We start from the raw sequence: 24812 nt of genomic DNA, 5'->3' as shown, positions 1-24812 counted from the left end.
CCGAGGACAGCGTATACATTCAAGATAAACTAATAAACAGGAGGGGTGATGGCAATCACAGCTATTCTGTTCACATCAATTTACCCATCTCTAAAATGGGAACATCTTCAGTCATAGGTTTACTATGAAGGTTGATTAGTTACTGTAATCATTTTGCATGTTACAGTGGCAACAGAGAAACAACATTAGCATCCCCACTTCCTATTCACTGAGACTAAACCACCATAACACTAAATGAGCCAATGGGGATTCAGATGAGAACAAGGAAACTGTTGCTGTTGTGTGTCTTCAAGTCATTTCCAACAAATGGTGACCCTAAGGAGACCCTAACATAGGCTTTTCTTGAAAAGATTTGTTCAGAGGAAGTTTGTCTTTGCCTTCTTCTGATGCTGAAAGAGTGTGACTTGCTCAAGGTCAACCAGTGGGTTTTCATGGCTGAGCAAGGATTTGAACCTGGTTCTCCAGAGACACAGTCTAACACTCAAACCACTTCTCTGTACTGGCTCTCACAAGGAAACTACAGGGCCATGAATCTAACTTTTGTCCAAGAAAAAACGATGGAAATCTTCATGAAAGCTAGAATCAAACTACTGAAGTAGCAGCCTTGCTGAAGGGGAACCAGCATGGCATTTTCATACAGAGGTTTCATCCCACCTGAGTTTCAGGATTCTTGGAGTGTGCTAAAATATGTGAACTGGAGGGTCTTGGTTGGATTTGATAGATTATTGGCAAAGTCCACCACTAACGCTCAAGACTGTAAACAAAGGCATAGTAGCATGAGAGAACAGTGATTTTACAGATAAGAAACTGATCAATAGACAAACAAGTAGCAGACAGCAGGAGTAAGCAGACAATCCTCACATTGCACCTCTGTGCAATTATTTGTATTGGGAACAGTACTATTTAATTTGTTTTTGTCTGATGTGTGCAGTTGAAAGCGGGAACATATTTGCAGCTAACACTCAATTATTGATGAAAATCAAAGCAGATGAAAAGAGTTCCAAAAGGATTTTTATGAGCCAGGTAGCTATAAAACAGCAAATGAGATTTTCTATGAGCAGGTGAACTTTAACTGCACATGGAGTAAACCAGTCTCAGCTACATATATAAATATGTATATACATACATACATACTGATGACATCCAAACTGGCAACTCCTCCAGAAAAGAACTTGGGAATCAAGGTGGAAAAGCTTAATGAAAAAAGACATGTTGTCTTCGTTTGAAATGGCAATGAAAATTTGCTAATTCCATGCTATATGGAGTATTAGGGAGAAGACTGAAAATAAAACTGCCATTATGATGCTCCCTTTGGATAAAAAATATACATCAATATAGAGTTCAGACCATTTCAAAGAAGAAAAAGTGGACAACTATAAAGCCTTTAATATACACATTATACGCCACGGAAATAAGCACATACCATCTTTCTCAGAGGTGACAGTGAGGCTACAATAACACACAGTTGCCCTGCCACACAAGATAACATTTCCTGCTTTCATTCACAGAGGCAACAGGTGCAAATGAAGATAACAAAGAGCCCCTCTTTTTATTTAAGAACTACAGTATGTACTTTTCCTTTTGACCCTTCAATCCTTTTGCACATGTAAGACAGAAGTACTGTATAAGACTCCTCACTACCCTCCACAGGAGAGGAAAGTAGAGTCTGCTACTACTTATATGAAGGATCCTTGTGTGTGCATGTGTGTTTTATTTTAAAGGTTTAATTGATTTAATTGTTGACTGTTTAATAATGTAAAGTCAAAGGCTTTCATGGCTGGCATCCATAATTTTTTGTGGGTTTTTCGGGCTATGTGGCCATGTTCTAGCAGAGTTTCTTTTGTTTAATAATATTTTAGTGTGGTAAGGTTGGGGGGGGGGGAATTAACAGGATGTATTTTAACTGTACATTGTGTTTTATTTGATGTTGTGAGCCGCCGTGATCCTACAAGAAAGATGGCATATAAATAAAACTTTATTATTGTTTTGTTGTTATGGGTCTCTTCTTTCATTCTTTCCCAGAGAGCATCCCTCTGGCAGCTAAGCCATACATGCCCCCCCCTCCTCAAAGGTACAGTGCTCACCTAAATCTCTAAACTAAATCTCCCAACTCTTAAAGGAGTATTTTTAAGATATATAGAGAGTAATCCCACCTCCTCCAAAGAGTCTGGTAACACTCAAAGCCCAGGCATCCTTTCCATCTTAGCCAGAGCCAAGGTGTTGTCAGCCTTCTCCTGCTCCATTTGAAACAAAAGCAATCAAGTTAATAACTCAGGAAGGCTTCTCTCTCTTTCCTCCCCCTAGAAGTCAAAAGTTTGCTGCCAAGTGGAAAAAACAGCTTGCCTAGAGCAAAGCCAAGAGAGCCAGTGTGGTGTAGTGGTTTGAGTGCTGGACTAGGGCTCTGGAGACCAGGGTTTGAATCCCTGCTCAGCCATGGAAATCCACTGGGGAAAACCTTGGGCAAGTCACACTCTCTCAGCCTCAGAGGAAAGGCAATGGCCAAAAAAACCCCCTCTGTAGAAAGTTTTTTGTGGGTTTTTCAGGCAATATGGCCATGTTCTAGAAGAGTTTATTCCTGACATTTCGGCTGCATCTGTGGCTGGCATCTTCAGAAAAATAAACTCTTCTAGAACATGGCCACATCGCCCGAAAAACCCACTATAAACTATAGATGCTGGCCACAAAACCCTTCAACTTCACCTCTGCAGAAACTTGCCAAGAAAACTCTGTGACAGGCCTTAAGGACCCTCATAATGACTTGGAGGCACACAGCAGCAACAACACCAACAGAGCAAAGCCCTAGAGCTGCTCTTCCTGCTTCAGATGTCAAGAGAAAAACTGAAGGAAAGAGCTGTCAGTATTTCTTGGAAACGAAGAGCAGTTTGAAAGGTGTTGGGGGGCTGGAATAAAAAGACTGTCAAGGGAGACCCCTCGGGTCAGATCTCAGCTAAGCGTCTGCAGTTCAAATCACTCCCCCACTTGCAAAAAATAAAATAAACCCGCCCTCCCCCATTCCTACACACCTCCTCCTCCTCCTCCTCCTTATCATCTTGTTGCATCAGGAGCCATCAAGTGTGTGTGTGTGTGTGTGTGTGTTTTTAGCCAGTTGAAGAAGACCCCTCCATCCTCCATCCTCCCTCCAAAGAGAAAAAAATGGAACTCAGGGCTGCCTTCCAAGCCCAATCCTTGCCTTCCTGGTCCCTCTCCTTTGCAGCAGCTTCCAGGACTCAGAGCAAAGCAATCCAGAGTTGCAAACTTAGGGCGGGGAGCAGAAGGAGGGGAGGGGAAAAAAGAAAAAGGAAAAATAGTATCCCTTGATCTGTTGCTTCCTTCTTCCTTTCCTTCCTACTGCCACCCAAGGCTACCAATCCCTGCTGCCTCAACAGGATCAGGGTGATCTGACAAGGCAGGGGAGGAGAGGGAAACCTACACTGAGCAGCTGGCTGCAAGAAAAATTGCTATATATATATGGGCTGCAAGGAAGAAGTGGTGGGGAAGCACCAACTGCTTGCAAAAAAGAATGGCAGGAAAGTCAAGGCTGCATCCCCTGTCATTTTGGCAACCCAGTTTTTCCTCCCTTCCCCTTTTGTCTTTACCTGCTTGCCTGCCCAAGGGACTCTTGCCTTCCCCCTGGAGGGACTGCTCAGCCGCTTGGTAATCCCATCATCTCCCTGCTTTGCCCAGGGATGGAGGTCTGTCCAGCCAGCTTCCCTTCTTGCCTCCCTTAGAGCTCCTCCAAGCTCAGCATCCACATGGTGACTGTGCTGCTCCAGCGCCCTCCAGCTGCTTATATGCGCCCCGCCGCCTCCCTGGGCAATGTAGTCCTGGACAGACAGCTGACACTACAAGAGAAGGGGGGAAGGACTACACCTCCCAGCATGCACCCGGCTCCTTGCTTCTCTGCTTCTCCAGAGCTGCATCCACATTATTGCAGAGATAATGCAATTTGCCACCACTTTTGATTGCCATGGCTAGCCTCTAGGCTAGGAAATCCTTGGCATGGCAGTGTGTTGTGGACAGCCACAACAAATATTATTAAATGATTTATTATTATTATTATTATTATTATTATTATTAAAGTCAACCAACATTGATTACAAAAGTTTTAAAAATTAATTAAATACAACTAATATTAAAAACTAAAGAAAAAACAGCTAGGGAAGTCTAGGGACTGCAGTTTGTTGTGGCTACACACAACAAACTGCAGTCCTAGCAGTGAAAGTGGTCCCAAATCACATCATCTCTGCAGTGTGGATGGAACCAAGATACTATTATCTATTAGATTACATATATATATATATATATATATATATATATTAGATGTTGCTTGAGTCATGTGGTGTGCCGTTTTAATGTTTAGGATCTTTAACTGTTTTAGAACAACGCTGTTTTTCTTTAGGTTTTAACATTAGTTGTATTTAATTTTTTTTAACTTTTGTAATCAACGTTGGTTGGTTTTAATAATAATGATAATAATAATAGTAATATAATTGAGAGAAAGGCAGGATAAAAATAAAATTAAATAAATAAAAACAGTTTAGCTTCGTCTGTTTAATATATCGTAACCTGCCTTGAATCCCATTGTGGGAAAAAGGCAGGCTATAAATCCTGGAAATAAACAAAATAATAATAATAATATTGTGAAGTCGAAGGCTGGCATCCATGGTTTTTTTGTGGTTTTTTCATACTATGTGGCCATGTTCTAGAAGAGTTTATTCCTGATGTTTCGCCTGCATCTGTGGCTGGCATCTTCGGAGAAATCTTCAGAGAAGCAGCCAACCACAGGTGTTGGCAAAATGTCAGGAATAAACTCTTCTAGAACATGGCCACATAGCCCCAAAACACCACAAAAATATTATTATTGTTATTATTATTATTATTATTATTATTCCTATCTCGCCCAAAAACTGTGACTCAGAGTGGCTTATAAGATTAAAACAGTGCAATTAAAAACATTAAAAGTGTTATATTAAAACAGAATTAAATTATTACAATATTAAAACAGACGGCTTTTATTTCAGTGACTGGTGGGCACTGTGGTTGTTGTCCTCTTATTTTTCTTCCTTAGCCAAACACTGGGTTCAAAGATTTCCAACCCCACACATGCACACATACACAGCCCCTTCCCCAATATTAAAATAAAATAATATTAAAATAAAATGCAATATTAAAATATAAAAATATTTTTCTAAAGGAGGTCAGGGGGTATTCCATGATCAGCCCCCCCCCCCCGACATACACACACATGTTTGTTCAAAAATTTTAACCATCTTGTGACTGTTTGTGGCACAGCACTGAACAGATAAGTAATACACATTTCAGCCCTGTTGTAACCCTTTCTGTATGTTTTTAAAGGATGGCAAGAGGAACAAATGTAAAGATATACAACTGAGGACTAAAGCCACTGGATTCCCCATCACTGTGTAGGGATGAGAGAGGTGGACAGTGAAGAGAGTGGATGGGAAAAAGAATAACTCATTGGAGATGTGGGGCCAAAAAGACAAACAAATGGGTCCTAGAGCAAATCAAGCCTGAACTCCCTCTGGTTGCCGAGAGGATTAAATTGAGGCTGTCATACATTGGCCACATCATGAAAAAGCATGATTCATTAGAAAAGACAATAATGCTAGGAAAGTTGGAGGGTGCTAGAGAGGAAGACTGTATGTCAGATACAATAATAGAATCATAGAGCTGGAAGAGACCACAAGGGCCATCCAGTCCAACTCTCTGCCATGCAGGAACTCACAATCAAAGCATCTCTGACAGATGGCCATCCAGCCTCTGCTTAAAGACCTCTAAGAAAGGATACTCCACTTCACTCCAAGGGAATTTGTTCCACTGTTGAACAGCCCTTACTGTCAGGAAGTTCCTCCTAATGCTGAAGTGGCATCTCTTTTCCTGGAGCTTGCATCCATTGTTCCGTGTCCTGTCTGGAACATCAGAAAACAAGCTTGTTCTGTCCTCAATATGATACCCCTTCAAATATTTAAACAGGGCTATCATATTGCCTCTTAACCATCTCTTCTCAGGCTAAACATACCCAGCTCCCTAATTCACTCCTCATGGGGTCAGACTCAATCAGGGAGGTCACAGTCTGAACCTACATGACCTGAGCAGAAAGGCTGAAAACAGGGGTCTTGAAGATGTCTCATCCATAGGATCACCATGAGTCGAAGCCAACTCAAAGACAGTTAAGAACAACAACAGCCAGATAAAATTGTGTAGGAAGTAGATATAGGTATGTAGAGCTAAACTAAGTTCCATTTTTGGTTTATTCCTTCCACAAGTCCTCAGCCAGCATGAGCTCTTACAATGGACTTTTTCATACAGGCAAAACAAATGGGAGCATAGTGTGATGCTCCCATCAATGTCATGTGATTTGGTGAAGATGTTCAGATAATGTTACACGATGCCGCTATAATCCCACCATTATCCCATGAACAAAGAGGAGTTTTCCAGCCACTTTTCATTCACAGGAAAGTCTTTTAATGAAAAACAGCTGGAAAACTCCTCTTTGTTCATAGGATAATGGTGGGATTATAGTGACGTCGTCTGAAAATCTTCACCAAATTATGGGACACTGATGGGAGTATCATACTATGCTCCTGTTTCTTTTGAACATATAACAAAGCCCAGTGTGCTAACTCGAGGATTCTGTATGGCAGAAAATGTGAGGTGGGACCCCCAAGGGGGGGTATGAGAGTTGCTCAAGGGTGGGAGGGAGATTTGGAGGCCCTGATCCTTCCTTCCTCCTCCACTTCCCAAACTTTTTTCTCCTGGAGGGGAAGAGAAAGGCAAGAAAGAAGGAGAGCTATTTCCTTAAATAGTGTTAAAATATGAATATAAATTTGGCCCTTCGTGTCTGTGGGGATTCTGTTCTGGAGCTACCCCCCAGATGCCAAAAACCCCAAGTCCTGTTGGTTTAATGGTGGCGCACACCGCCATTGGGTTGAATAGCCCGGGGCCAACCATGGATGCTCAAATCCATGGATGGCAAGCCTGCAGTTGGGGTGGGCAGACTACATGGATATGCACATAAAGCGAACAAATTTTTTTTATTCATATACTCTGTCAATTGGGGGCAGGGGGCAATGTCCACATGTATATATAAAGGGGATCTCAAGGGTAAAAAGTCTGAGAACCACTGCTGTAAGACAAAAAAGGAAATTTTCCAAGCCCTGCCTGCCTAGATGACAGTCAGCGAAGTAGAGACTAGTTGCTGGGTGCCTCCCAAAAAGGCTTCTAGAAAACCCCATTAAGGAGGGAAAGATGAGAGAACTTCACAACACATCTTTTGTTTGATACTGCTTAAAGCTGCCCATCTTGGAAACACCTTCAGTTGTCCATTACAAAAAGTAAAAATGAATGTAAGAGTAGTTCTATTGGATGAGGCTGTTTATTTTAGCGTCTGTCCCATGGGAAGAGTTGCAGTGATTCCCAAATTTTGGTCCTCCTGGTGTTTTTGACTTTACCTCCCAGAAGCCTTAGCCAACTTGGCCAATTGTGAGGAAATCTGGGACCTGAAGTAAAAAGCAACTGGAGGATCAAAGTTTGGGAACCACTAAGCTAAATCAAACCAAAGACCTCTCTAGTCTGTCACAGATTGCACAGTGGCCAACTAGATACATTGGGCGAGGGGTGTTCCACCAACAAGACATGAGGGGAATTGCAGCTCTATCTTACACTTCCCAGCAACTGATGTACAAATACCTAATGCCTCTGACATTCCAGCTACTTGTAGGGCTTACTCATCATATCTTCCAATAATCTGTCGCTTTTAAAGCCCTCTGGCTGTGCCTATTCCTAGAAACTTTCCTGAAGCAGCTTTTCCTTATATTTGTCCTGAATCTTCCACTATTTAACATTGGCATGAAAATAGCTTTTCCAATTTACACCTCATTTTCCAAGCTGCTACTTGCATTTTGTCCCTGAACTAATGTTCCATGTGTTTATTGCAGGCACTATCTTTTGATAAAACCCTTCTTCCATGGATTTGTCTAAATCCTTTTCAAAGGCCAGACTACTCTCCTCCCACACACACAAACACTTTGCTGCTTGTTTTTTTAATAGAAGCTAATGTCAGTGTTGAAGGCATAGTTGCAGCAACAGGGTCAGAAGTTGATACTCCTAGGTTTCAAGCCCAGTGTGGATAAAGGCAGGTAAGGAGAATGTAACATCTTTGGAGAAAAGGTATGGCATAAATAAAGGGAAAGAAGGAGGTAGGGAACTCTGGGCTTCTAAAGATGGCCTTACACCTTTTTTTAATGATACAATATTTTGCGGTGTCCCCAGCTTTAGCACAGTTGGGAGCTATCTTAATCTAGTGGTTTGAGCATTGGGCTATTGCTGCATCTGCACTGCAGAATTAATGCAGTTTGGCACCCCTTTAACTGCCATGGCTCAATGTAGTGTGGCACTAGAGCTCTCAGGCAAAGAAAGATAAATATCTCACCAAATTACAAATCCCATGATTCCATAGCACTGAGCCATAGCAGTTAAGGAGATGTCAACCTGCTTTATTTCTGAAGTGAATATGCAGCCTACTACTTTGAAGTTTATCACATGGGAGGAATTTCTCTTAATTCCTCCCATGTTCAGCGAATTTAGGTGAATTCGAATTGAATTCGAACTGACTTCCCATTGCCCAAAAATAAGTTGCCATTGCCCGAAACTGCATGTGATCACCTCACACGCAATAACATGAAACCCCATGATTGCATTCAGACTGACTTCCCATTGCCCGAAATTGCGTTTGGTAATCTATCATGCGATAACGTTAAACCCCATGATTGTGTTCGGATTGCCATTGGATTATACTTCCAATTTCCTTTGTCTGATAATGTCCTTAGAGACCAGAATTCAAATACCCACTAGGCCATAGAAACCTACTGGATGACCTTGGTCAAGTCACCCTCTCACCCTTCTGAACAAATATTGCCAAGAAAACCCAGGGACAGGGTTGCCTTAGAGTTGCCCTAAGCCAGAATTGACTTGAAGACATATAGCAGCAACTGGCTTTGACACAGTTGTCCCAATATCAGGAGCCTAAGATGCCTCTCCTAAAAGCTTGGTTACAGAAAGTAAGAGTTTCAACACACATTATGCTGGTATTCCCACCTTCGCACTGCATTCCCATGGTGGTGGGAGTGGATGCTCCTGTGAGGCAAGAGGCTATTGTGGAGTAATCCCTGTGAATTATTGATTTGATCCAGTGTGTGTAGAAATTCTTAGAGGATCTGTTCTTACTAGCAGAGTTCAGAAAGCAAGAAAGTACTTGAAAGAAGCGAAGCTGTAGTTGCCAAGGATAAGAATTAATCCCTTTTCATTTTGAATGAAGTAGCAGAATATTCAATAATGTATTTAGGAGGAGACAAGAGTAAATTCTTTATGGTGGAATTTCTGTTAGACATTCACCCCCATGTTGTATGTTTTATTTAGGCCTTTAAGATTTGTCTCCAAGGTTGCTTAATCTACTACTAAGTAGGAAATAGAGAACATTTCTACAATCAAGTCATGCACTGACATTTCACTGGATGCATGGAAATTTGGGGACATTAAATATGTGTTCAATTTTATATATAATTTGTTGTATTGTTGATGGGGGAGGCAGCATGGTGTAGTGGTTTGAGTGTTGGACTAGAATACTGGAAATCAGCCATGGAAACCGTTGGTGACATTGGCAAGTCACACTTCCTCATCCTTACAGGAAGACAATGACAATACCCCCTCTGAACAAATCTTGTCAAAAAACCTCCACCTTAGGGTCATTATAAGTCAAAAAAGACTTGAAGGCACACAACAACAACCGACACACACACACACATATACAAAATAGGAGTGACTGTGTTTACAATACTCATTTATGATTGACCCTACAGAACCCAGAAATAGTACACTAATGCTGTTGCTGGTAGTGTCTCCAGAACGTTTATTGAGGAACCACATATGTGGCAAACAGCTACTCAGTAGCAGCTGTAATGAGAAGTGACACTGGCAAAAATATCTCTCAGAGACAATGGCAATGGTACCATAGATGTCATATCTCTAAAGGAGATACTACACTACAGAAAAAGGCAATGATTAACCACTTGTGAAGCATTTTATGTTGAAAACCCTATATTGAGACAACCCAATGTGAAACATGAGATCGTCCGTTGCAGCATTAGGAGTGTGTGGGGAGTGCGGAACAAATTGGGTGACACATCAGAGGAGGGGTGACACCCAGTTGGGCCCTCCTCCTGCACCGGTTCTATCTGGCACCCACCCCTTCTTCTCCACTGACCTGGCTCTCTTCAAGAGGAGGAAGCCTAACACTAAAGGAGGAGAGGCAACATGCGCCTCTTCTGTCGTCCCCCCCCCCCGCTGCCTCACTTGCCCAGTTACCTGGGTGCCCCCTAGCAGCCCTGGGCTGGCAATGGACAGATGGGTGAGTGAGTAAGGCAACAAGAGGGGAGCATGGAGGGCAGGGTAAGCTACTGCTGCCGCTGACAACTCTTTCTGGGTCTGGTTGGGTGGTGGCTGGCTGGGGAGGGTAGCAGGCAAGAGAGGAACTGGGAGAGTAGGGTCAAGCATACACCCCTCGTGGATACTCTGCTGTCCTAGCTCCCTTCCTGTGGAGGAAGCTGAGGCAGTGGAAGAGGAGCAGGAACAAACTCAACCTCATGGCTCCTCCACTACCCTGGCTCTCTCTCTGAAGAAGAAGCTGAGACAGTGGAGGAGGATGAAGGGTGAGTGCCCTTTCCATCTCCTCCTGCCCTGCACCTCACTTGCCTAGATGGGCAAGCAGGCAAGCAAGCAAGCCAGCGAGTAAGGCTGTGGCAGGGGAGGAAAGGCAGGGAAGATTGCTGCTGCTGCTACAAGCTAGCAGTCCTTGAAGTGTCTGGTCAGATGGGTGGGCAGCCCTCCCCCAGCAGCCCTATGCACTGCATGACAACAAGGTGAATACTGTAACACCATTGGAGATAGTGCTGATCAATGAGACTCAAAAGGCACTTAGGAGTCGTTCCCACTTACCTATAAAGCGCGTCATGATCCAAATTTAGGGAGCATTGTTCCCACTGAAGCTCGAATTTAATCTCCATTACCCCTCATTCATTCCCACAGCATCTCAAATTAGAATTGAATTAAAATGTTTAAACCGGATTATCAGCCTATACAGTAATTCGGTTTAAAAAAATAATAGTTTATAATGCGAGTTATTGGAGTCTTGGAGATCACAGAGTCACCATAAATAGTCTACTTGACAACAAATAATAACAATGCTGGTATTGTTGGCTGCTGTGCCTTTGTTCCCACTCATTATTGAAATACATAGCCTGCATATTCTGAAGGCACCAGATTGCATCAGATCTTGGAAGCTAAGCAGAGGCAAGCCTGGTTAGTACCTGGATAGAAGACCAGCAAAGAATATGCAAGTGCTGTAGGCTATACTTCAGAGGAAAGTAATGACAAACCATCTCTCAATTTTACTTGCATAAAAAAACCTAGAAATTCATGATGGTGCCATAAGTCAACAGGTAATATGAAGGCAGGCATGCACAAACATGTACACATACACCATTAGGATGCAGCCTCCAACAATTTATATGAAATTGTTTCAGTTTGAAAGAGGCTTTCTATCTTTGATTTACCAGAAGGACTCACTAGTCAAACCTCTACCATACATGGTGATATGTAATCCTAATGACATCTGAGAGTAAATTTCATTGAAATCTAAATGAATTTGGAGTAGATATGCAAAAGATTGCATTGTGACTGTAGCCATGTAAATACAATAATCTACCCAAAAATGGAGAAAGGAAGGAGGAAGAGAAAAAAGAAACATGGAAGCACCTTTAAGACTAACTGGTTTATTTTAGCATGAGGTTACGTGGATGTAAACCCCTTTCTTCGGATACAGTACAGTACGAATTAGCTCATACTAAAACAACAAACAAATACCAGTTAGTCTTAAAGGTGCTGCCACATTTCCCTCCCTCCCCATGTCTTCCTCCTTTTATGCTGGAAGAGACTAGCATAGCTACTTCTTTGAAAAATAATCTACCAAGACACTGAACCACACAACTTCCACTGCATGAGAGTCACAGAAGGGGATAGTAGTTCACTTTATGGAGCTTGCACTAGAAGACTTCCTACAGTTCAGTTTAATGGGCTTGCATAGGAAAACAGACCCAGATGATTACTTTTTATGTTCATTAAGGGAAAATTGTTTGGATTCTCCTGTCAAATTATCAAAATGTCTCAGGAGTAGCCTGCTCCTGTTCTCTGCTAATGCTATGATATGCTGGCTTGTCACAAGCACACTCAGCAATATACTAGTTCACTTGGGGCTCTTTCACACAGCACAGTTATTGCACTATGATTCTACTAACTTTCACAGCTGCTGAGGCACTAGAGCTTTCTGGATGAGAATTTTAAATATCCTTCCCCAAATTGCAAACCCCAGGATTTCATAGGATGGAACCAGGCAGTTAAAACTGAACCATAGAGCTACAGTTGCATAGTGTGAAAGGGCCCCTGCAGATGAAAGGAATCAAAGTGTGTAGACCAAAGTGTACAGGCTCTCTACCTGGCTGTGTTTGATTACCTCAATTTCCAACAAAGGTTTCACAGTTATAGTTCAGCAACTGGTGCTAATAATGCATGTGCTTCAGTTAATCTAGTGCTTGTTCAATCAAGAGAAATAATATTAGCTAAATGTAAGCTTGCTAGTTTAAGTGGTTTGTCACTTGTATTGTGCAAGCCTTACCTAGCTTTTTGAAATCATTTTGCACAGTGTGAGCTACAACTGTGAAAGGTATTTAAGTCCATATTTCCATTAGCATATGTATTGTCCCAAGTGGCCTTTGTTGTGCCGTTAGTAGAGCTTAGAAACCTTACATTTTTGGATTACATCTCCTAGAATCTCAGGGTCAGCATGGCCAGTAGCATTCTGGTTTGACTGTTCTGACAACTGTAGTCCAAAAAAGGTAACTTTCCCAATCTCTAGTTGTTGAGAACTATGGTTGGCAGGTTGAATATGAGGACAGGTTTTCTGTTTATTTAAGAATTAACAGATGTTGGAACAGAAGGATGTAGTGTAAAATTCCATGTGTGTAATAAGGTGATGTTTCCTCCCTCTGACCCCTTCTTTTAGCTGCTGTATTCCCCCCCTTTCCATGGCTATTTACTGGCTGGTGGAGAATGAGGGAAATGGCAGAAAAACGCCCAGCTATGTTTCTTTGGCGGAATGCACAGTACTGAAGCATGACATCAATGCTATACATCTGTCTAAGTCAGACCATTGTTCCCCTTAGTCCAGTACTGATGACACTGACTGGAGGCAGCTCTTCAGGATTTCAGACAGAATTTTATTTGGCCCTGCTTTCAGCATGCAAAAAACATGCCCTACTATGGTTGATTCCCATTGTCGGGTCATGTTTTGCACCTGCAAAATGATAATGTTATAGCTCACAAGGTTAATATAAAAAACAGACACAAAGGCTATCACAAAGACCTAGATTAAACTATTAAAGCTGATGCATTTGTGGTTGAGATCATGCCCTTCTGCATTTATTAAAAAAGAAACAAAACACAATACATTGAGAAATGAATTTTGTTCATTATGTGTATTAAAAAGTCACTTTTGCCTATCAAGAAAAGATTTTTATGCTTAAACAGAATCCAAGCATATAAATACTTATATATAAAAAGCATAAAAATATGTGCTTACAAAATACCATGCAGCCATCCATATATTAAAACAATTTGTTTCTGAATTATTCAAATCCAAAGATTTTTTTTAAAAAAACAACAACATTGGGGTGTAGTTTGATGAAGTGATCTATGGCAATTTTTTCTCTTGGTTTTTTTTTAAAATTAAAGTCATAGTGCTATAATGCAAAAGTGCCATTTCATTTTAGGCACTATAGCACCATAACTAAAATAAAAATAAAAAAGGGAAAGGAACAGAAAAGAAGGAAACTTTGGGTTTTTGTTTTGTTTGTTTTGTGCTGACATGTCAGAAAATTAAAAAGCTGCCTATCTAGGGGTGAGAATAAAATGTTGCAGATGGTGCTGGGAATTGCCCAAAAAAGTAATCTAGAACAACACAAATGCCATTTGAATATTTAAATTACAAACAGCAAATACCACAACCTCCCAACACATTTGCCTCATCTGGAGTTTTCCTGTGTTTTGCTGCACAGCTGTACTAAGGTGTACAAAATCTGTAACATCTGAACTGCCCATAAGAAGGTTAGTATAATGAGATGGCTGGTAAACAGTTTGTGGGCTAGAGTGGAACCATAGCCAGCTTAGTTGTAGACCACGGCGCTTTATAAACAGGCCTTTAATACGTCCCCGTCACGTGATTGGGGGTTGGCCGAGGACCTAACGTCCATACTGGCCTCACCCCTAGCACGTGATGGGGGCGTAAAGATGGTGGCGCCCTATACACACGGGCGCTGCCATCTTTACGTGCTGGACGTGTTGCATCCGCACGTGTCGCCCCAGAAATGACGTCGCAAATGCGCCCCTTGCGCTTTGCGGCGCCTCTTCCGGGGCCTGAGAAGGAGCACGATTTCCGCGCTCCTTCTCGGCAGCGTCCGGGAGCCGCGCCGTTTAAAGGTTGCGGCTCCTGGACGGTGCAAGCGGTGGCGGCAGCAGACCGCCGCAATCCGGCGGTCTGTAACACGCCCACATGTTCAGGAAATCCCAGATCCAGTTCATGGCATCTCTATAACAAAGCTTTATTGTTTATTAATTTAGAGTATTTATACCCCACATTTCAGCCAAACAGGCTTCCTGGGCACTTTACAAATCATTAATTTGACAGTTCCCTGCCATCAGGCTTGTAGTCTAGATAAGACAGGAAACTTAAGGAGAAGGGAAGGCCTGTGGGGGAGTCCAGCAGATGCTGGCTGCTCTTCTTTCCCTTAAAGGCCAGAGCAACAGTCATTTGAACAAGGAGCTTTCACCAGCTGTTGGCCAAGGCACAGGACCTGTTTCTGTTGCTCTCCCCCCAACCCACCCCCGTCAGAGGCCAGAACAAAGGCAGCTGGAACATGGAGGAAGTGTCTCATTGGGCCAAGGCATAATAGAAAGCTGTGCCTGCCTGTTCTTCTCTCCCTTAGAGACTTGAGTAATGGCAGTTGGATGATGGGGCTCTCCCCAGTTACTGGGCCAAAGCACAGTGGACCTGTGTCTAGTTGCCCTCTTTCCTCTCAGAGGCCAGAGCAATGGAAGTCTGAATATGAAGGAAGGGGCTTTCACCAGCAGCTGGTCAACACACGGCAGAGCTGCGTCTGGCTGTTCTCCCCCCCTCAAGATCAGAACAATGGCAGCTGTAACATCGAGGGAGGGAAGGTCTTGCACCAGCCACTTGCCAAGGCATAATAGAGCTGTGCCTGGCTGCTCTTCTCTCCCTCAGACCAGAGCGATGCTCTTCTTTCCCTAAGATTTGAAGTGCTGATACCTGTCAAACTAGACAGTAGAGTTTATCACACTAGTGAGATCCCACGGGCACACAGGATTTAAACATGATGTAACGTGAAAAAACCCTGGAAATACCCGAAGTTTATCACATGACATCACAGTTAACGTGAAATAATGCGATGTTAAACTGCAGTTAAAGTGGAGAAAACCAGCAGTTTTTACTTTTATAGCATCCCAAAAGTAAAAAGCTGCTGGTTTTCTCTGCTTTAACTGTAGTTTAACTTCATGTTATTTCATTTTGGAAGCAATTCGGTGTGATAAACTCCCCAAATTTGCAAGTTTTGTTTAAATTAGAATTTAATTTAAATCATGTTTAACTCCCATTTGCCCACGGGATCTCGTCAGTGTGATAAAACTAAGTGCTGGGCAAGACCAAGTGTATCAATACCAGCTTCATGTAAACACAAGAATCTCTAATACAGAGTTATTTGAATAGCCCTCAGCATGTTTGGTCAGAAACCCTTAACTTGATATAGCTTGTCAGGTTCATGATGACAGTAAATGAACCAGTGATTGTGAAACACTTTGTACACTAAAAAAAAAATAAAAAAAAATGCAAGAGTAACTTTAGACAATTTCTATGAAGAAAGTTTTTCCACCTATTTCTTATTTAATGTTTAGGTCCTTTTGATTGGCAAACTGATGCCTTGTCATTAAAAATGGCAATTCATTTTTACTTTTTGCTTTATTTTTACAACTGGTCCTCTTTATGTGCATTACCCAAACCATGCTGACCTTACACAGCTGGGAAAAATGGGAAGGAGATGTAACTCGATAGGGTTATGTAACAAACAATCAGCCCAACATTCGAAACTTACTGTTGTTTAAAAGCGTATTTAGTCACAAATCCCGTTAATAGGATTAGAGCCAGTTAAGTTACCAAATTGTTCTCAACACTTTAGATCCCAACTTTGTTTCCCACAGCCAAGAGAGGAAACATGCTCCCCATTAACATTCTCTTTCTCACAAAGAGGCCTCTCAGAGAAGCACGGGCATAAAAAGCATGACAGCTTTTATAGGGTTTTATTGAAACTAAGGTGTTCAATAAAATTCCCATGTGAATTCTGGAGATAGACTGTTGCCATGGGGCTTCTCTTGTTTGATCTATGTGTTCATGTTTTGTATGTGTTTTGTTAGTTTGTAATCCCGCCTTGATCCACTTAGAGGAGGCAGGAAAATATAAATTATTATTATTATTATTATTATTATTATTATTATTATTGAAATCCAGAAACATATCCATGCTAGTTGCCTTATCATTTCAGTTATGGCCTCCCTGTGTAAGCTTTGTACATGGTTAGATGTACCATAATAAGGTGTGGTTTTGTCTGTTTTGTGTCCCTTTGGTTTTCTAGCATTCCTAGGAAAGCTAGAGAGCTAAAACAAAAGAATACTCAAATTTAATTCCTGAAAGATACCCATTCAACATCTGCTTAAAGATTTCCAAAAATGGACCTCTAAGGAAGTCCATTTTACTGTCCAACAGGTTTTACAGTAAAATTTCTTCCTAATGTTTAGGTGGAATCTCTTTTCCAATAAACCGAGCTTCTCATGCTGTGTTCATGGTAAAGTGTGAGGAAATAATCATTGTGGGATAACTGTGAAAGTCAATATGGTGTAGTGGATAAAAGTTCTGGACAGGTACTTTGGAATGTCTGGTTCTAGTTCCTATTTAGGCTATGAAATGTGCTTGGAAACTTTAGATGGTCCAAATAGCGGATACCAGATTCTTAACTAGGGCTAGATACAGGGAACAAACAACATTTCCACTGGCTGCCAGTGGTTTCCATAGTGCTGCTTATGACCTATAAAGCTCTATACAGCTTAAGTCCAGGCTGAAAGACAGCATCTCCTCATATGAACTTGCCCAGGCCCTGAGATACTTAAGAGAGCTCTCTTTCTATCCCAACACTTTCACAGGCATGATTAGTGGAGACACACAAGATAGTCTTCTCAGAAGCTGCACCTAGGATCTAGAACTCCTTCCCTCAGGATGCTAAGCCGCCCCTCTTTACTATGTTTCTTTAATAGGCACAGATTTTATTTTGGCTGAATTAGGAGATCTGAATATTTTTAAGGAAAAGGCTTTTGAAAGGGCTTCTAAGAATTGCTATATTTTTTGTGCTGTTTTTAAAGCACTTTTTAAACATTTTTAATTGTATGCTTTAAAAAGTTATTGTTTGTTGTGTTCCTTCAAGTTGTTCCTGATTTATGGCAACCCTAAGGCAAACCTATCATGATGGCTTCTTGGCAAGATTTGTTCAGAGGAGGTTTGTTATTGCCTTCCCTTGAGGCTGAGAGACTGTGATTTGCCCAAAGTCATGTATTGTTAATAACAATTCTATCTAATTGTTCCTTTTTTGTTTTAGCTACATTGCACTTGTTTTAATTTGAAGCCTTGCTTTAGGGAAAAGGTGGGGATGTAAATAATCATATCCTTGGACCAGTTGCTCTGTTTCAGTGTAGGCTATTTCATGGAACTATGAAGAGAAATGTAAGCAGAAGCAGGGACGTAGCTAGGATTTTAGGAAGGGGGGGGGTCCAGACTAAGTGCCACCATTATAATGGGGCTTGGGTGCGGCAGTGCAGCAGCACACACCATTTTTCTAATGGAAGGGAGGGGTCCGGACCCCAAGAAACCCCCCCCCCCAGCTACGTCCCTGGCAGAAGGAGAACTATATACAAGACCTTGAGCTCACTGGAGGAAAGTTGGGATAGAAATATATTAAAAATACATAAATAAATAAATTTAAATTATTTTTCCTTCATTGAGTTCAATGGGAGCTCTTAATTCAGTGCAAAGTTGCACCATCAATGGGCCAGGGAGGAGTTCTGCAGAGGTATCAGATATTGGAAAATTAAGTGGTAGCTTCAATAAGAAATACTGCAAGGAATAAATCACCAGGAGCAAATGCTATTCCAATAGAATTGCTACAGTTCATGCTGTTCAGACTCAACTTTAATGATAACTAAAATACATCAACAAATACAGAAGACAAAGTGTTGGCAGCAGACTGGAAACAATCAATATACATCCCAGTTCACACAAAAAGGAGACACAAAAGACCATAGCATTAATTTCCCATGCAAGAAAAAATATGCTCAGAATTCTGCAGTACAGACTCCAATAATATGTGGAGAGTGAAATCCCAGAGGTGCGAGCATGGTTCAGAAAAGCAAGAGGCCACATTGCAAGCGTAGATGGTTAAGGGAGTGCACCAAGGAATTCCTGAACAAAACCAGCATGTGGTTCATAGACTATAGGAAAGCCTTTGACTGCATAGATCATGAAAAGCTATGAAAAGGTCTTAAAGACATGGGAGTGACACCACATCTGATAGTCCTGATGAGAAATCTGTTCTTAGGATGAGAGGCTACTGTTAGAACAGAATATGGAGAAACAGAATGTTTCCCAATTGGCAAAGGAGTCAGGCAAGGATGCAATCTATCATCCTAATTGTTGAACTTGTATGCAGAAAATATCATATGAGGAGCAGTCTTAGAATCAGAAAGAGAATATGTAGACAACACCATATTACTAACAGAAAACATCATAGACTTGGAACAACTACTAAGGAAGGTCAGGGAAGAAAGTGCAAGTGCAGACTTAGTGCAGATTATAAAGAAAACAAAAATAATGACATACTAATGACCAATACATAAATTTAGCCTAGATATTAAATAAATCAAAATAGTTAAATACTCCCTGTACCTTGGATGAAACATTGAGCAGAACGGAGACTGCAGTCAAGAAATAAGAAGAAAGATAGCAATGAGAAGGGCAGCCATGAAAGAGCTAGAGAAGATCCTAACACTGAACAGTGAAGTTAGAATAATCCTAGCCATTATATCCCCCTTCACCTTGTACAGATGTGAGAGCTAGACAGAAAGCCAACAGAAAGAAAATAAACTCATTGGAGATGTGCTGCTGGAGAAGAGTGCTGAGGATACTATGAACAGCCCAAAACACAAACAAATGGGTCCTAGAACAGATCAAGACTGAACTCTTCTTGGAAGCCTAGATGATCAAATTGAAGCTCTCATACTTTGGTCACATCATGAGAAGGCACAACTCACTAGAAAAGACAATAATGCCAGGGAAAGTATAGGGCAGCAGAGAGGAGGACCACATACCAGATGGATAGACTCAATCAGAGAGGTCACAGGCATGAATTTGCAGGACCTAAGCAGAGCAATGGAAGATAGAGAGGCTTGGAGATGTCTCACTCAGGATTGCCATGAATTGGGGCCGACTTGAGGACAATCTAACAACAAATTACCACTGGATCTTTGCCCTGCTTATTTTAAAAATGAATTATAAGTAACTCATTGTTTTTAAGCGATACTTTTAAGCTTTAGAATTGGTAAATTTGGCAGCCATGATTTATATCAATTATTCAGATAAATCCAGGCCGCTGTACCAGCCAGCAACAGTTGGAGGGAGCTCGACTTGTATTTCCCAAGAGGGATCTATCTGGGAAATAGAATGCTGGACTAAATTAACCTTTGGCTTAATCTGCCAAGACACTTGTTTTGTCCTTTTGATGGGCTCTCTGTGTGGCAGTTTCCCTAATGGAAAGGTGAACATGACTGTTTTTCTTTGCACTTCACACAGAGCAAGATTAACCCTCCAATCATGATTACAAAATAAAAAAACTTTCGTACAGCCTGACCCCGAGCACAGCATGAGAGGCTCAGCTTTCTAATTAAATTTGGTGCTCCTTTGTTTTTGTTATGCTCTTGTTTAGTTAAGGACGTCACAAAGCCAGAGGGACCCAAGACAGATACACTGAAACTGTTTATGAAAACTTTTAGTTCTGTATTCTTAAGTCATTGGAAACTTCTAAGATTGTGGTGGTGGGGGCTTTGCTGATGTGTTCGGTCCAAAGGTAACAAAACATTCCAACATATTCATTAAAAGAAGTTGTCTGCTTTTATGTCATGGGACCATTCTGTATGTATGAATTAAACTGACATTCAGTATGGTTAAATATTAAAATGAATTAAAATGAGTGGGTGTTGCATTTCCAGTGTCTCTTTGCTTTCTTGCTGATCTTACCACTATCCTCAAACGTTTTCCTTCTATCATTTTTGATCTTAAACATCTTATTTGGAAATAGCCCCCACTGAAATGAACAGCATGGCTGTTTGGTAAAGTGCTTAGGAGATTAAGGTGGCTTAAGCCAAGCAGGTTGATTACATATATAAAAGTTAGTTTATGCTTCCACTGTTTTTCTCAGTAGCTGGTAAAGGGTCAGTTTCCAAGAAATGTCACTGCCAAAGTCAGAGGACTATCAAAGAATTAAGTGGGCAGAGTAAAGTTAGGTTGAGAAGGACTGTGAAAAGTTCCTTTTTTAAATTACTGTATAACTCCCTGAAACTCAAGTAGGTGTTAAATATTCCTCATGACAATCCAATTCACCAATACAATCTTCATGTGAGTTAAATGGTAAACCTTCCCCAATGCTCTAACCCAGTGGCCCCCAAATTTGGTCCTCTAGGTGTTTTGGACTTTAGCTCCCAGAAGCCCCATCCAGCTTGGCCAATGGTCAGGAGTTCTGGGAGGTGAAGTCCAAAACATCTGGCAGACAGAATTTCTCAAGGGAAGCCAGCCAAGCCAAAAGCTCTCTCACCCCATATCTGGGCTAGTCAGCCCTACTATGTCAGTTTCTGGACTGACACATTCAGCAGGTCTTACTCTTGATGTGGTTTTCAGCTCAGAACATACGGATCTGTGGGCAGAGGTGATTTGAATCTGAATTGTCACGGACAGATCATTTTCTGGTCATAACTAGTATCACAGCTACAACCTACACCCGCAGGTCCACCCTCGAAGGCCTTTGAGATTCCAGGAAGTCTTGGGGGGTACTGTGGCTGGCATCACCAACGATCCTGTTTAATCCCTGGTCAATGAATGGAATCAAAATTTGACCAGGGCTATTAACACAGTCGTCCCCAAAAGTCCTCTCCAACCCATTACGAAACAGGCTCCCTGGTATACAGAGACCCTCAGGGAAATAAAATGGGAAGGATAATGAGTAGAGCACAGACGGTGGAAAACTTGACTTTTATGCAATAAGACAGGATATAGAAGACATCTTAGTTCCTATAAGGTGGCAGTATGTGCAGCAAAGAAAGCTCTCTTCTCCTCACACATTCCATCTGCAGATTCATGTCCAGTTGAGCTGTTCAGAATGGTGAGAGGCTTAACTCAGGTACCCTCCTCTCCAAACCCACTATAGGAACCTTCAGTAGCTCACTGTGATGCTTTTAACAATGATTTCGCAGATAAAATCTCTCACATGAGAGCTGGCTTAGATGCTTTCATTGGAGGAGAGGCCAACAATGAGGTGTCCAGCAACTCTGTGAGTGGGATTACACTGGATTAGTTTCTGGTTGTGAGTACCGCTGATGTGGACAAGCTGCTGGGGAAAGTAAGGAAGACAACCTGCTTTCTTGACCGCTGTCCCTCTTGGTTGGTTGTCCAGGAAGTAGATGCAATTAGATCTCAAATACAACAAATTATTAATGCATCTCTCAGGGAAGAAAATTTTCCATCCTGTTTAAAAGAAGCAGTAGTTAGACCACTGCTGAAAAAGCCCCCCCTGGATCCCCTGGACCTTAATAACTACAGACCAGTCTCAAACCTTCCTTTTTTGGGCAAGGTGATTGAAAAAGCAGTTGCCCTCCAACTCCAGTCAATCTTGGGTGACATACACTTCCTTGATCCATTTCAAACCGGCTTCAGGGCAGGATATGGAGTTGAGACTGCTATGGTTGCCTTAGTAGATAATCTATGTCTCAACATTGACAGGGGGAATGTGTCCCTGTAGGTGCTTTTAGACCTCTCAGCAGCTTTCGATACCATTGACCATGGTATCCTGGAACGCCTGGGGGGGGAATTGGAGGTACTGTGCTGCCATAGCTCCAGTCATTCCTCTCAGGCAGGTCCAGATGGTGGTTCTTGGGGGAAGTAGCTCCTCAAAAAAGGAGCTGTTATATGGCATCTGACAAGGTGCCATTCTATCCCCAATTTTTTTTATTACAAACTTTATTAAATTTTAAAATTGTACATATAAAGACAACTAAACATTTATATACTTAACAAACCTCAAATATGAAACAAAACAAAAACAATGTACAAACTAAAATAACTTCCTTTCCCTTATCTTGAATATCTTTTCTTAATTTTCTTTATCTATGACTTTCCATAATTTAAGTCGCCTATCCCCATTGCTTTTTAATATTTACATGAAACTGCTGGGAGAGATCATCTGGAGGCATGGGGCGGGGTGTTATCGATATGCTGATGACACCCAAATATATTTCTCCATGCCTTCCAAAATAGCCTCAGCTCAAGACAGTGTGTCTCCTCTGAATGAATGCCTGGAGGAGGTAATGGGCTGGATGAGGAAAAACAAACTGAAACTGAATCCAGACAAAACAGAAGTACTTACCATCAAGGGTCCTAACCTGGAAGTGTGTCAACCAGTTCTGGATGGGGTTACACTCCCCCTAAAGGAATGTGTTCGCAGGTTGGGAACTCCTGGATCTATCTCTCCAAATGTCATCCCAGGTAGATGCAATGGTCAGCAATGCTTACTATCAGCTTTGGCTGATACTCCAGCCGCACTCCTTCCTAGATATGGAAGACCTAAAAATAGTGGTGCATGTGCTGGTAACCTCAAGGTTGGGCTTCTGCAATACACTTTACATTGGGCTACCTTTATGCCAAGTTCGGAAACTTCAGTTGGTTTAAAATATGGCAGCCAATTTGGTTACAGGAACATCCAGGAGTGAACATATTATACCCATACTCAAGTCACTCCATTGGCTGCCAATTAGTTTCTGGGCAAAGTACAAGGTGTTGGTTTTGACCTTTAAAGCCTTAGATGGTTTGGATCCAGGTTATCTACAGGATCGCTTTCTCTCATACAGTACGCCTTGAACACTGAAGTCCTCTGGGGAGCAGTTGCTACAGCCAGCAAGAACCCAACTGGCAGCTGTTACCCAGAGGACCTTCTCATCACCTGCCCCAAGACTGTGGGATGAACAATCAGAAGAGATCCAACAGCTAAATCAGTTGTCACACTATAAAACACATTCGAAGACTTATTCTTCTGGTAGGCCTATCCAGGCAGTTTTTAATCATTAATTTTAAACATGAATTTTATATTTAATTATTGTCCTATATATCCCGCCCTGAGCCGTGAGGAGAGGCGGGTAAGAAATAAAATTATTATTATTACTAATATTATTATTACTCTCAAGGTTAACATTCAGGTGGGTATAAATCTTTAGCATGTAGATTTCAAGCCTGACAGATCTACTTTGTTGTAACCCCAGGATCAACAAGACCCATTTCCCATTCAATTTGTGCTTTGATTGCAGCAGCTGATGAAATGCCCTCCTCACTCTTACCAACAGTCAATGCTAGACTTAATCCTCACCCCCATTGTCGCCACTGTATTATAAACACAAGGTAACATCATGAATGATTTCGGGCGTACACAGTACACAAACTGAATGAAAAGATGGCACTTTGCATGATGCTTTTGTGATCATGCACTGCTTTTTTTTCTCAGTGGCATCTTTTCATTCAGTCTGTGTACTGTATACTGTATTGCAGAAGTCATTTGTGTTGTCGTTGTGTGCTTACAATACTGTACTGTATAAGTACAGTGGACCCTTGTTATACGCTGGGGTTTGGTTCCAAGATCCCCCATGGATAACAAAATCCGTGGATGCTCAAGTCCCATTAAATATAATGACATAGCAAAATGATGTCCCTTAAAAAATGGAAAATCAGGTTTGATATTGAAATGTATACTTTTTTTTTGAACATTTTCAAACCGGATGCTTGATCCGTGTATAAAAAATCTGTATATAAGGTTCCGGGTTGGGAGCGGCAGCCCGAAGGAAGCGTTTTCAGGAGCTCCTGAAAACCACCTCCACAAGGCGTTTCTCTGTCCTTTTTGCCACCACGAGCAGAAAACTCCAGGTACAGGCAATACCTACGAAGAGCTCTCAGGACTATCACTCACCCTCGGCCCCCCTTTTTCCCGGACCTGGAGTCCAGGAGACGACGGCAGAAGAGACAAGTGTAGGCTGGATACTCGCCCTCAGTGGAAAGCCAAGAGCACAAGAGGGGCCACCACTTCTTTTTAAACAACACGAGAAAAAACAACACAAAGACAACTACCTTGACTTTAACACTAAAATATCATCATCAACACTTCACGGAAAACAAAGAGATAAACCGCTATTAAAGAACGCTGGAAGTGAGTAGCCATTAAATTTGCCTCTATTGATCCCTACCCCCTTTATTTCGGAAATAC

At 41.7% G+C, this 24812-nt stretch overlaps 2 protein-coding genes across 6 annotated transcripts in view; one reads left to right on the top strand and one right to left on the bottom strand.

Annotated features, from left to right (window-relative positions):
* ITPR1 (inositol 1,4,5-trisphosphate receptor type 1) overlaps positions 1 to 3746 on the bottom strand; it is a 276298-nt gene extending 272552 nt beyond the window's left edge. For all 5 annotated transcript variants that reach the window (XM_042448619.1, XM_042448620.1, XM_042448622.1 and 2 more), the window contains exon 1: positions 3597 to 3746. The gene's annotated coding sequence lies outside the window, so the exon portion shown is untranslated. The remainder of the gene's footprint in view (positions 1 to 3596) is intronic.
* The window catches only part of SUMF1 (sulfatase modifying factor 1), an 891645-nt gene that overhangs the window by 749519 nt on the left and 117314 nt on the right, over positions 1 to 24812 (top strand). The gene's annotated exons all lie outside the window — the stretch shown is intronic.

This window comes from Sceloporus undulatus, chromosome 2 (assembly GCF_019175285.1).
Source record: "Sceloporus undulatus isolate JIND9_A2432 ecotype Alabama chromosome 2, SceUnd_v1.1, whole genome shotgun sequence".
Lineage (NCBI taxonomy): Eukaryota > Metazoa > Chordata > Lepidosauria > Squamata > Phrynosomatidae > Sceloporus > Sceloporus undulatus.
The sequence above is the reverse complement of the archived record's forward strand: the minus strand, read 5'-3'. Positions and strand labels throughout refer to the sequence as shown.